The sequence below is a fragment of the Morone saxatilis genome, unplaced genomic scaffold (assembly GCF_004916995.1).
Source record: "Morone saxatilis isolate NCDOM2014 unplaced genomic scaffold, NCSU_SB_2.0 Contig14, whole genome shotgun sequence".
NCBI classification, from domain to species: Eukaryota; Metazoa; Chordata; class Actinopteri; family Moronidae; genus Morone; species Morone saxatilis.
Genome location: NW_023339696.1, coordinates 2865133 through 2873956, shown reverse-complemented (window position 1 = coordinate 2873956; position 8824 = coordinate 2865133). Strand labels below are relative to the sequence as shown.

General features: G+C 38.4%; 1 protein-coding gene across 1 annotated transcript in view; it reads left to right on the top strand.

Annotated features, from left to right (window-relative positions):
• The window catches only part of LOC118322617 (carbonic anhydrase-related protein 10-like), a gene marked incomplete at its 3' end in the record, with an annotated part of 106514 nt that overhangs the window by 7557 nt on the left and 90133 nt on the right, over positions 1–8824 (top strand).

Here is an 8824-nt window from a genome sequence, read left to right as displayed (position 1 = left end):
ACGAACCAACTATAAACAGCATTAATAGCAAACAGTGTTATACAGAATAGAGTACATGCCAGCCCACATGACAACCCACACTGCTTGAGCCTAGGCTACATTACTAACTAGAAAGTTGTAACGTGCAGATTTAGTAGATACCATTATTATAATTTCCCATAATTCAAATTATACATTGTTGTGCTTTCTTGTCTCAATGCACCTCAATTGATGTCTATCTGACTTAAACTTTAACTATCCCAACTCCCATTGAAGGTACCCAAAATGGTGACACAGACTCAAAGAAAGCAAAGAGAACTGACTGTTTCACTCCATGTGCAAGATTTATTTGCATCAACACAGGATACAAGAAAACAGAGTTGTCTCGAAAATCAACTGACTTGAACAAAGAAAATCTCTCTCTCTATTATATGCCTCTTTCCCACAGAATGTAGCCTTTTTCCCAAGGATGTCTATTGGTGACGTCTAATGTCTGAGTTATGTGTTATGACTACTTATGTGTTATGACTACTTATGACAGTAGTCATAACACATCTGATGCCCAACTCTCCCCGAGACAGCCTTGGTCTTTGGAATGTAATTAGCTCATGGCACACTGAATAACACCTCTCCTAACTAGTGTGAGACAACGAGAATGTGAATACATGAGGATGAACATACATGAACATAAAAACTGTAAAATTAAACATGGAATAACACAACATAATATAGTTTGCCTCATGTCCACAGAACCTTATCCTTGAATGCATGTTTCCACTACACTGCTCACTGCTGGAAATAATAAATAAATTGTGGATGGTGGTGTGAAACAGCGGAAGATCTTGTTAAAGAAAAATAATAATAAACATTTTCTATCTGTGAGGTGTAAGTTACAGTGACATTCTAAAGTTGCAGTTTGATGGGCATCTGACGTTGCCTGTACTGTATTGTTTCCTGTTAGTGTAATGTCACTGCTGCTCACTATATACAGTGATTTAATATGTAGATTTTCTCGTATACTTAAACAGTATAATGTGATTAGTACTTACCATATAAAATTACTATTACTAGTATATATTTGGGACACGGTGTTTATAGCAGTGGTAAGAACTACAACTGACCACCTGACAAATACATTGAATTTCCTGTGGCTGTTTCACAATAAAAGCCACCACTTGGTCCGCTGGCTGAACACTTTAATGTGAAGCAGGACAGTCGGAAATGTTATGCATGGTTTCCTGTATATCCCCTGTGTGTGTGAAGGGACAATGGAAGCTGCTACATGTATATAGAAAGGTCATTTAAATGAAAATATGCTAAATGGGTATTGATGGAAAAATGGTGATGAAAAATAGCATCAACAATGGAGCTTAATATAATGGAAATCTTACGGATTATAACTGTGTTGTAATTAAGGCTTTACTGTGTATTACTGCTTCCTGTGTTGGTGTGTTGGTGCAACACTCCAAAAGCAGCTCAGTACCCCTAATTTCATTCACATAGGACAAATGTTGAATGATTTATGTTTTATGTCAATGCTTTTTGCCAGTGCAGGTAGTGGTGTGGAGTGGAGTTGTGGATGAGAGGGGAGACGTCCATGCAGCAGACTGGAGTGTATGTTCCATCACAAAAAAAAACATAACCACAACCTTTCCCTATCATACTGTATATGCCATGCACATCTATAGACTCTGTAGAAGGAAATTATTTTGATGCAGGATTTTGCAGAATCATCCGGTAAACCCTGCCTTTCTAGGGTTGGCATCGCGCTGTGCATTGGTGAATTAGTTTGGAGATGATGTAGATGAGGGACACTTCATACACCTCTACTCTTCTATTGTCACATGTAATTAATTAACTTGAGCCAAGGTGATGATGTTGCTGAGACACTGCGTCTGATCTCCCTCTCTGTGCCTCTGCTTATAAAAGGACCAGGATCATTTATTTATAATTACTTTGAAATGAACTGAGTTCAATTTGGACTTCTACTTTCATTTCAATGGCACATTTCCCATTTTAGAATGAGACTGAAATGTTTCCAATTGAGGCAGTGTGTGTGTAGGGTGTGACAGGCCTTCTGGGAAATCTGAGACTGACAGTAGGCTCATCACATCAGTGAGCGTTGCCTGACTTCAACTACAGCATTTTCACCCTCAGTCTACTCACACTACACCTTTCTACTCGCTTTGTGTTAGTGCTGTGCCAGCACAGGAAAAATGACTGCTTCAAGCTGTTTTCGGGGAAATGAAGTGGGAATACAGTCAGCAAAAAAAAAGCAGGATTGTATTCAAAACTCAGGTCACAGATGGGTGTCATCCTGTGCTTACATTTCCTGTGATCACCTTTGCAGCCACATGAGGCACGCGGCAGATTGGCTGGGATAAGAGGGACAAAGCTCTGGGTGTTTTCAAAAGGAAATAGAGAGAGATGGGTGTCTGCCAGCCTCAGAGCAGAAACCAAAAATCACTATTCCCTGAGCGGGAGTACTGCGAGATGACCCAACAGAGTTTGCAGGGAAGGAGACTGATCACAAATGATGCAACTTCAGCGCTACTTTGCCGTAAACACTGAGGTGCTCAGAATGATAGATGAAAGGAGGCAGAGAGGAAGGAGACTGGCAATGCTACTGAGGTTCGCCTGTGAGCTATTACTTTGGCACCATGAAATATAAAACTAAATATAACACAAGATACAGTATGCACCACAGATGCCATGAAACAATGGAGAGGCTTTGGCAGGCGTAGACAGCAACATGCATATCTGGTCCTCTACTTTATTTAACAGGTTTAATCAATAGCATCTAGGCAGGAACACCTTCAGGATTAGTTAGGGTCACTTGTTAAAGTAAGTTTTCGGGTGCTGCGTCTTCTTTGGCTCCTTGTAATGTGCCATGCCACAATGGGCTCTTACTTCCTGGAGCTGTCTCCCATGCAGTAAATGAGGGTTAGGGTTAGGGCCCCCTTTTTTATCATTGTGTAAACTGACAACCCCTGACTATGTGACTTATTTTATGGATATTTCATATATTGCATTTATATGTTATTTGTTAACATTCATTGCATGATTCATTGCATAACAATAAGAGCACAGAATAACTGATAAACTGTACAATGAACCCATATAGTGAACACAATAACTGCAGGAAAATGTAAAATTAGATATTTCAATGAATTTTGAGGAGATTATTCCCTGTGAATATTGATCAGAGATGAGTTTTCCTGATAATTCCTTCCTAATTTCTTGGATAATACATTCATTCTTTTTCTTGACGAGAGTCAGATCAAAGACTGATACCACAAATGTATGTCAAGTAATGAAGCTACAGCCAGCAGCCGATTAGCTTAGCTTAGCACAAAGACTTAGCAGTCTGCCTGTCTCTCTGTTTCAGATCCAGTGACAGGTTGATAGAATTACCAGATGACATAACTAACAATATTGAACATTTAGTCTCTTTTTGCTCTTTTTTTTATCAGCAGTGTAAAACATTCAGGTGACAAACCTGGTATTAACATTTATTTATCTGTGTCTGGATAATGTATTATAACATTCGATCCACGGGCCTTTGCATTTACTCCTGGCATTAGTAAGTGTTCTCTCTTACTTGATTCTGCCCACACTGTGATTGGATCTCATTGTGGAAATTAGGTAGATGTGGCTGGCTGAAATGAGAATAAACATGGCTCGTCCTAGGTAAACTTCCTACTTCCTAAATAGGATTTATTTTATTTTATTTTTTTAAATTTGGAATGGAAGACTTGCTGCTATTGGCTTTTGCCTTGCAGCTTGACCTTTCAACTTGCTGGGCGGATATTTCACAAATGCTATGTCTGTCTGAAAGCAAAAGTCAGGTGCCCATATGAACATTGAAAGAGGTTTTGCTTGCTGTGGTCATTCCTCCTGTTCATACTGACCATTAAGAGATCCCATCCAAATACACTTCCAGTGTAGGTGATGGGGGACAAAAAAGTTGTTTCATGTTAAAAAAAAAGTGTTCAGAAATGTTAATGAAGCTAATATTACGACTTTGGCAGTCTGAGTTAGTCAGATTCATGGCTTGAAAAATTGTGAACCTGTCCTTTAAGAATGTGGTAACACTGTAGAGATTGGATCACAATGTGTGCCAGATCCAATTGCAGTGCGATCTGCTTGAATTTACACCTGATCACTGCTGAAAAGGCCAAAATGTGTAGCTAATGTGGTATATGTAGGTCTTACTGTAGCCTCTGTCATTTGTTAGATAAAAGTAGTGCTTGTTGGTGTTTTTGTTCAACCCGTTCTCATTCCAAGGTCATCAAATACCGATGCTTTTCATGACTCTCATCACCCTTTAGTATCACGCTTCAATGTGAATGCATTAAAAAAACAGTAGTACAAGTACAAGTACAAGTTAATGTTAATTTTTAAGTTACTGTATGTGTATCACATGCCTTGTGTATGTGCCAAGTCACTTACTATGAAATTTACCTAATGTAGTTATTTTAACCCAAACCATCATGTTTTTTGAAACCTAGTACTTTTGTTAACCTAACCAAAATATAATAATATATATTTAAGTATTGGTGATATAATTCCACTTTGTTCCATTGACTAATTTTCTTTAGGTTGTCATTACAACTTTACAAAAATGTAAGCCCCACTGTGCTATAATGTTTAGGATTTTTTATTTCAGTTTCACACACAGTTATATTATAGTTTATAAATCATATGCTTAATTCTTAATGATGCCCCAAGCATAAAAAAAATTTAGTTTTAAATTTTGTTAGTCACATAAAAAATAAGTAGGATATTATTAACAACTTACTAACAGCAGTAAAAATAAAATTAGTTGATCCACAGAAAAATTCATTGGCTACTACTTGATAATTGATTAATTGTAAATGTTTTTTATTATACGCAGGCTGTTTTGACAGGTAATGTAAATGTAAAAAACGGAGTAAATTCAACTTAAGTGATAACATTTGTATAGAGGTGATGCTTTAATTTAATTTTTAATTAACTTAATTTACCCAAGTCACCTCAAGAGTTACTTGTACTCAAATCAAATATTTTTTAATGCTTAAATTGTTTGAGTTAAAAGACTCTCCTAAAAAAGTTGACTTGAACTTACTCATTGGCTTTTATGGATTTTGAACAATAATTAGGCCGCTGTGCAAAACTGCTGCATTTGTGCCTTCCTTAACAATCAAAAAATACAGATCTCAATTGATCTTGGAATTTGTCACAGATGTAGTAGAATCTCCCTATCAATCAGCAATGATGACAAAAAGATGTTGGTGGTTTGTGAAGTGTCAGTGGCCACTGGTCAAAAATGTGTAGTTTTATACATTGTTCAATTCTATTCAACTCATGTCATTCACTATTTGTCCTGTAGGTACCCACTCTTTTTCCTCTCCCTCTGTCATTTCTCCTCCTGTCTCTCTGTCTTTCTCTGCGTCAGGCTGTGGGGCGTCAGGTTCATTCTGTAGTTGTACATTTCTTATGTATATTTGATCACGTGTGTCTGGTTGTCTCCCTGTCTCTTTTATCTTCTCCCTCCCCTTGCCTTTATTCTCTCTCATCTCCTCTGCTCTTTCAGCTCTTCTCCTCCTCCTCCCTTCCTCCTTTTCTCCCACTGTTTGTGGCTCGTCCACTTTTTCTTTGCCTCTCTTTTCCTCCAGCATCTCCTCCTCATCTTGTCCCCAGTCACCCATCCTTTTTCACTCTCTTTGTGATCCCTCTCATTTGTCTTCTCTGGCTCTATTCCCCCCAGCTCTCTTTTCCTTCCAGCCTGAATGTCCTGGAGATGTTGCTATCATTCATTTGAATTTGTTCGCAACTTGAGGCCCATTCAAAACCTCAGAGGAAATCTCGATGTGCACTGTGTTCAGAGGCGGCTCTGATGAGACTGCTACATATGTGAGCATTTACCAGGACATTCTAAAAACAGACAGTAAAATGTTAGATTTTGTTGGTCACTCTGTGTCTCAGTAACAGAATTCCTCATGTCCTTGCTTTCAGCTTACTGTAAGCAAATTTCAAAGAGAGAGCCCTGCAAAGATCAAGAACAAACAGAACTGACTCAACAGTAGACAGTAGACAGTAGCTTGGTGCTTGATTGACTGAAGACTGAAATCTTTAGGTTAGTATTGCAAAAGGATTGTATAAGAGCAATTTAAACCGTAACATTTTCCAGGCGTAACCAGAAATTGACAAGAGTTCACAATGGGAGAAGAAATACAATGGTTTATTAAAAGTAATTATTATGTGGTAGCAGAGGAGTTCAATATTATTTTTTAACATCAGCTCTAATAGCTGTGTTGATCATTAAGCTAAAAATTAAAGCTGCATTAATTGATTTTTTTGGCCACATGCGGGCAGAGCAACAAGATGAAAACACAACATTACTATTCATCATCTTATCAAGTTATCTTTAACATGTTAGAAAACAGTTGTCTCTTGGTCTGTCTCTAAGGCTAATTTAGCTTGCATTCGTGATCTCATTCTTTCTATCACTACCCAAAGTTCATGTCCATAGGTAAGGGAATGTAGATTGACTGGTAAAACGAAACGATCGATCCCTGTTCACCACAATGGTCTGAGACATGCCTTCATTCAACAATACACCTGTCCATCTCATGCTCCATTTTACCCTCACTCAAGAAAAAGACTGAAAAGCAATCAACCGTTTTCCAGCACAGAACCATAGCCTCGAACCTGGAGCTGCTGACTATCATCCCGACGGCTTCACAGCCAACAGAACCACATCATCTACGAAGAGCAGAGATGCAATTCTGAGGTCCCCAAACTGGATACAGTCTTTCTCCTGGCTGCGCCATGCAATCCTGAACATGATTTTCATAAACAGAATTGTGACATTGGAGCCCAACACCCACTGAAAACTTTGACTTTGTGCAGGGCTTCATTATACAACACATCTGAACCTAAGCATTAGCCCTTTAAATCCTTTAAAAGTAATTTTTCCTCTTACTGGAACTTATATGACAACATTGTGGTGGGTTCTGAAAAGAATTGTGCCCTGCAGCCTTACAGTTTTTAATTATTGCAAAGGCCATTGCAAAAATGTTACAAATTTAGACCTTTTTTTGGCTGCAAACTGCCAAGACTGGATTCTGTATTCCCTTCAAAGTTTGAGTTTCTTGGCTTTCTCAGTGCAGCAGACTGAATAAACTGTCAAACTGCCATTCTCTCATCCAGAGTTTTCTCCTACACACAATTTGTCTGCCCAGCATTGTCAGAGGTAGCAAAGTGTGTGTTGTGTTTGTGAAGGTACCAACCTCTGAGAGGGATGTCGAGGTAGAACAAAATATAATAAATCTATTTTAGTTTCAGACATGCTGTGTGCAGGGGCAAATGGAGAACCTTTGAATTAATAATTGATCTTTTCATAAGCTAATGTCTGATAAATTAATTGAGTGTTGTGTCTTTCCTGCCAACTCTGCACTCCCTCTGTCAGTTGATCTGGCTTGTGAGTGTTTCTTTCAATTAGAACTTTTCCAGAACCATCTTTTATTAATTTTTCTTACCACTTACCACTTAGTACTTTCATGGTTTTTCTCATGTTTTGAATTTGTCTGAATCAAGATGGGAAGAAATTAAGTATATTGAGATCTTGAGACATTGGGATTATGTTATTGCAGCACGACAGGGTACAAGCAAGACAGCGTGTTCGTGTGGTTTCTCTCACATCGCTATTGTATGTGTTTCTGTGCCTGCCTGGCAATGAGAGCAAGGGTCTAAAAAGAGGAAGAAAGGAGAAAGTGGAGGAGAAAAAGCAGGGGGAAAAAGTGGGAGATGTGGGTTTGGTCATGAAGAGGAGAAGAAAAAAGAAAAGCGAGAGCTCCTGGGAGCTGCCCTTTCCTCTCGATAGATCTCTACACTAGCTCTAGCTGTGTGTGTTTCTTTTGTGTGTGTGTTTGTGTGCCCACTGCTGGCCTTAAAGTGAGGAAGAGGGGTGGATAAAATAGGGGATGAGGAGAAGAAGGACAGCTCAGGGGATTGGGCCAGTCTACCTTTCAGCTCTCTCCGGCACCAACAGCCAGAAGATGATTAGAGAAAAACAATTTAAGAAAGGTAGAGAGACTGGAAAAATGAAATGTGTATTTCTTCTTGTTTGCAGGCTGAACCTGTAAAGGGGACTGTAATTTAAAGTTTATATTTTCAGGAAACTCAATAAATCATAAATATTTCACCTATTATGTCAGGTTTGAATCCATCCATCTTGGCATCTATTTCATGATGAACTTGATATTGTTAAATGATGTTGTATGATAAATATTTGGATGCTCACTGTAGAAAAACATACTTGTACAAGCAACACAGTAATCAGATTCCTGATTTACTGTTGGTATATCCAAACACTTGCTTTACTTTTACAATAGAAACTCATTTGAAGATGTAACTGATGAGTCTATTAAATGTAATGCGATGTAACATAGAGTTGCTGGAGTGTAAACTTCCCCAAACCAAATAAAGAGTAGCTGCTTATTCTAAACTCTGATATAGTAGCATAATGGCTCCCACAGAGTGGATGTCCGAGCCCTGAACACACATTTTTCTAATGTAACCTAGTTACTTGTAGTTAGCTAATGACATGACACTTGCCTTTGGAAATAACTCTGTTACTACTTAAGCTAGTTTATCTGGAATGAAAATATTTGCAGTTAATGTTGGAGCGCATACAGTTTATTCAATTCCAACACTTTTGCCCTTGGTTCTGCTTTTGTGCTTTTGGAGGTTATTTAAAAAAGAAAAAAAGAAGACACAGCCGTCCAAACTCTTTAGTTCTTATTAAAGCACCATGCACACTGCTTCAGCCTGTGCAAAAATCCAAAGCTTGACAGGCCTG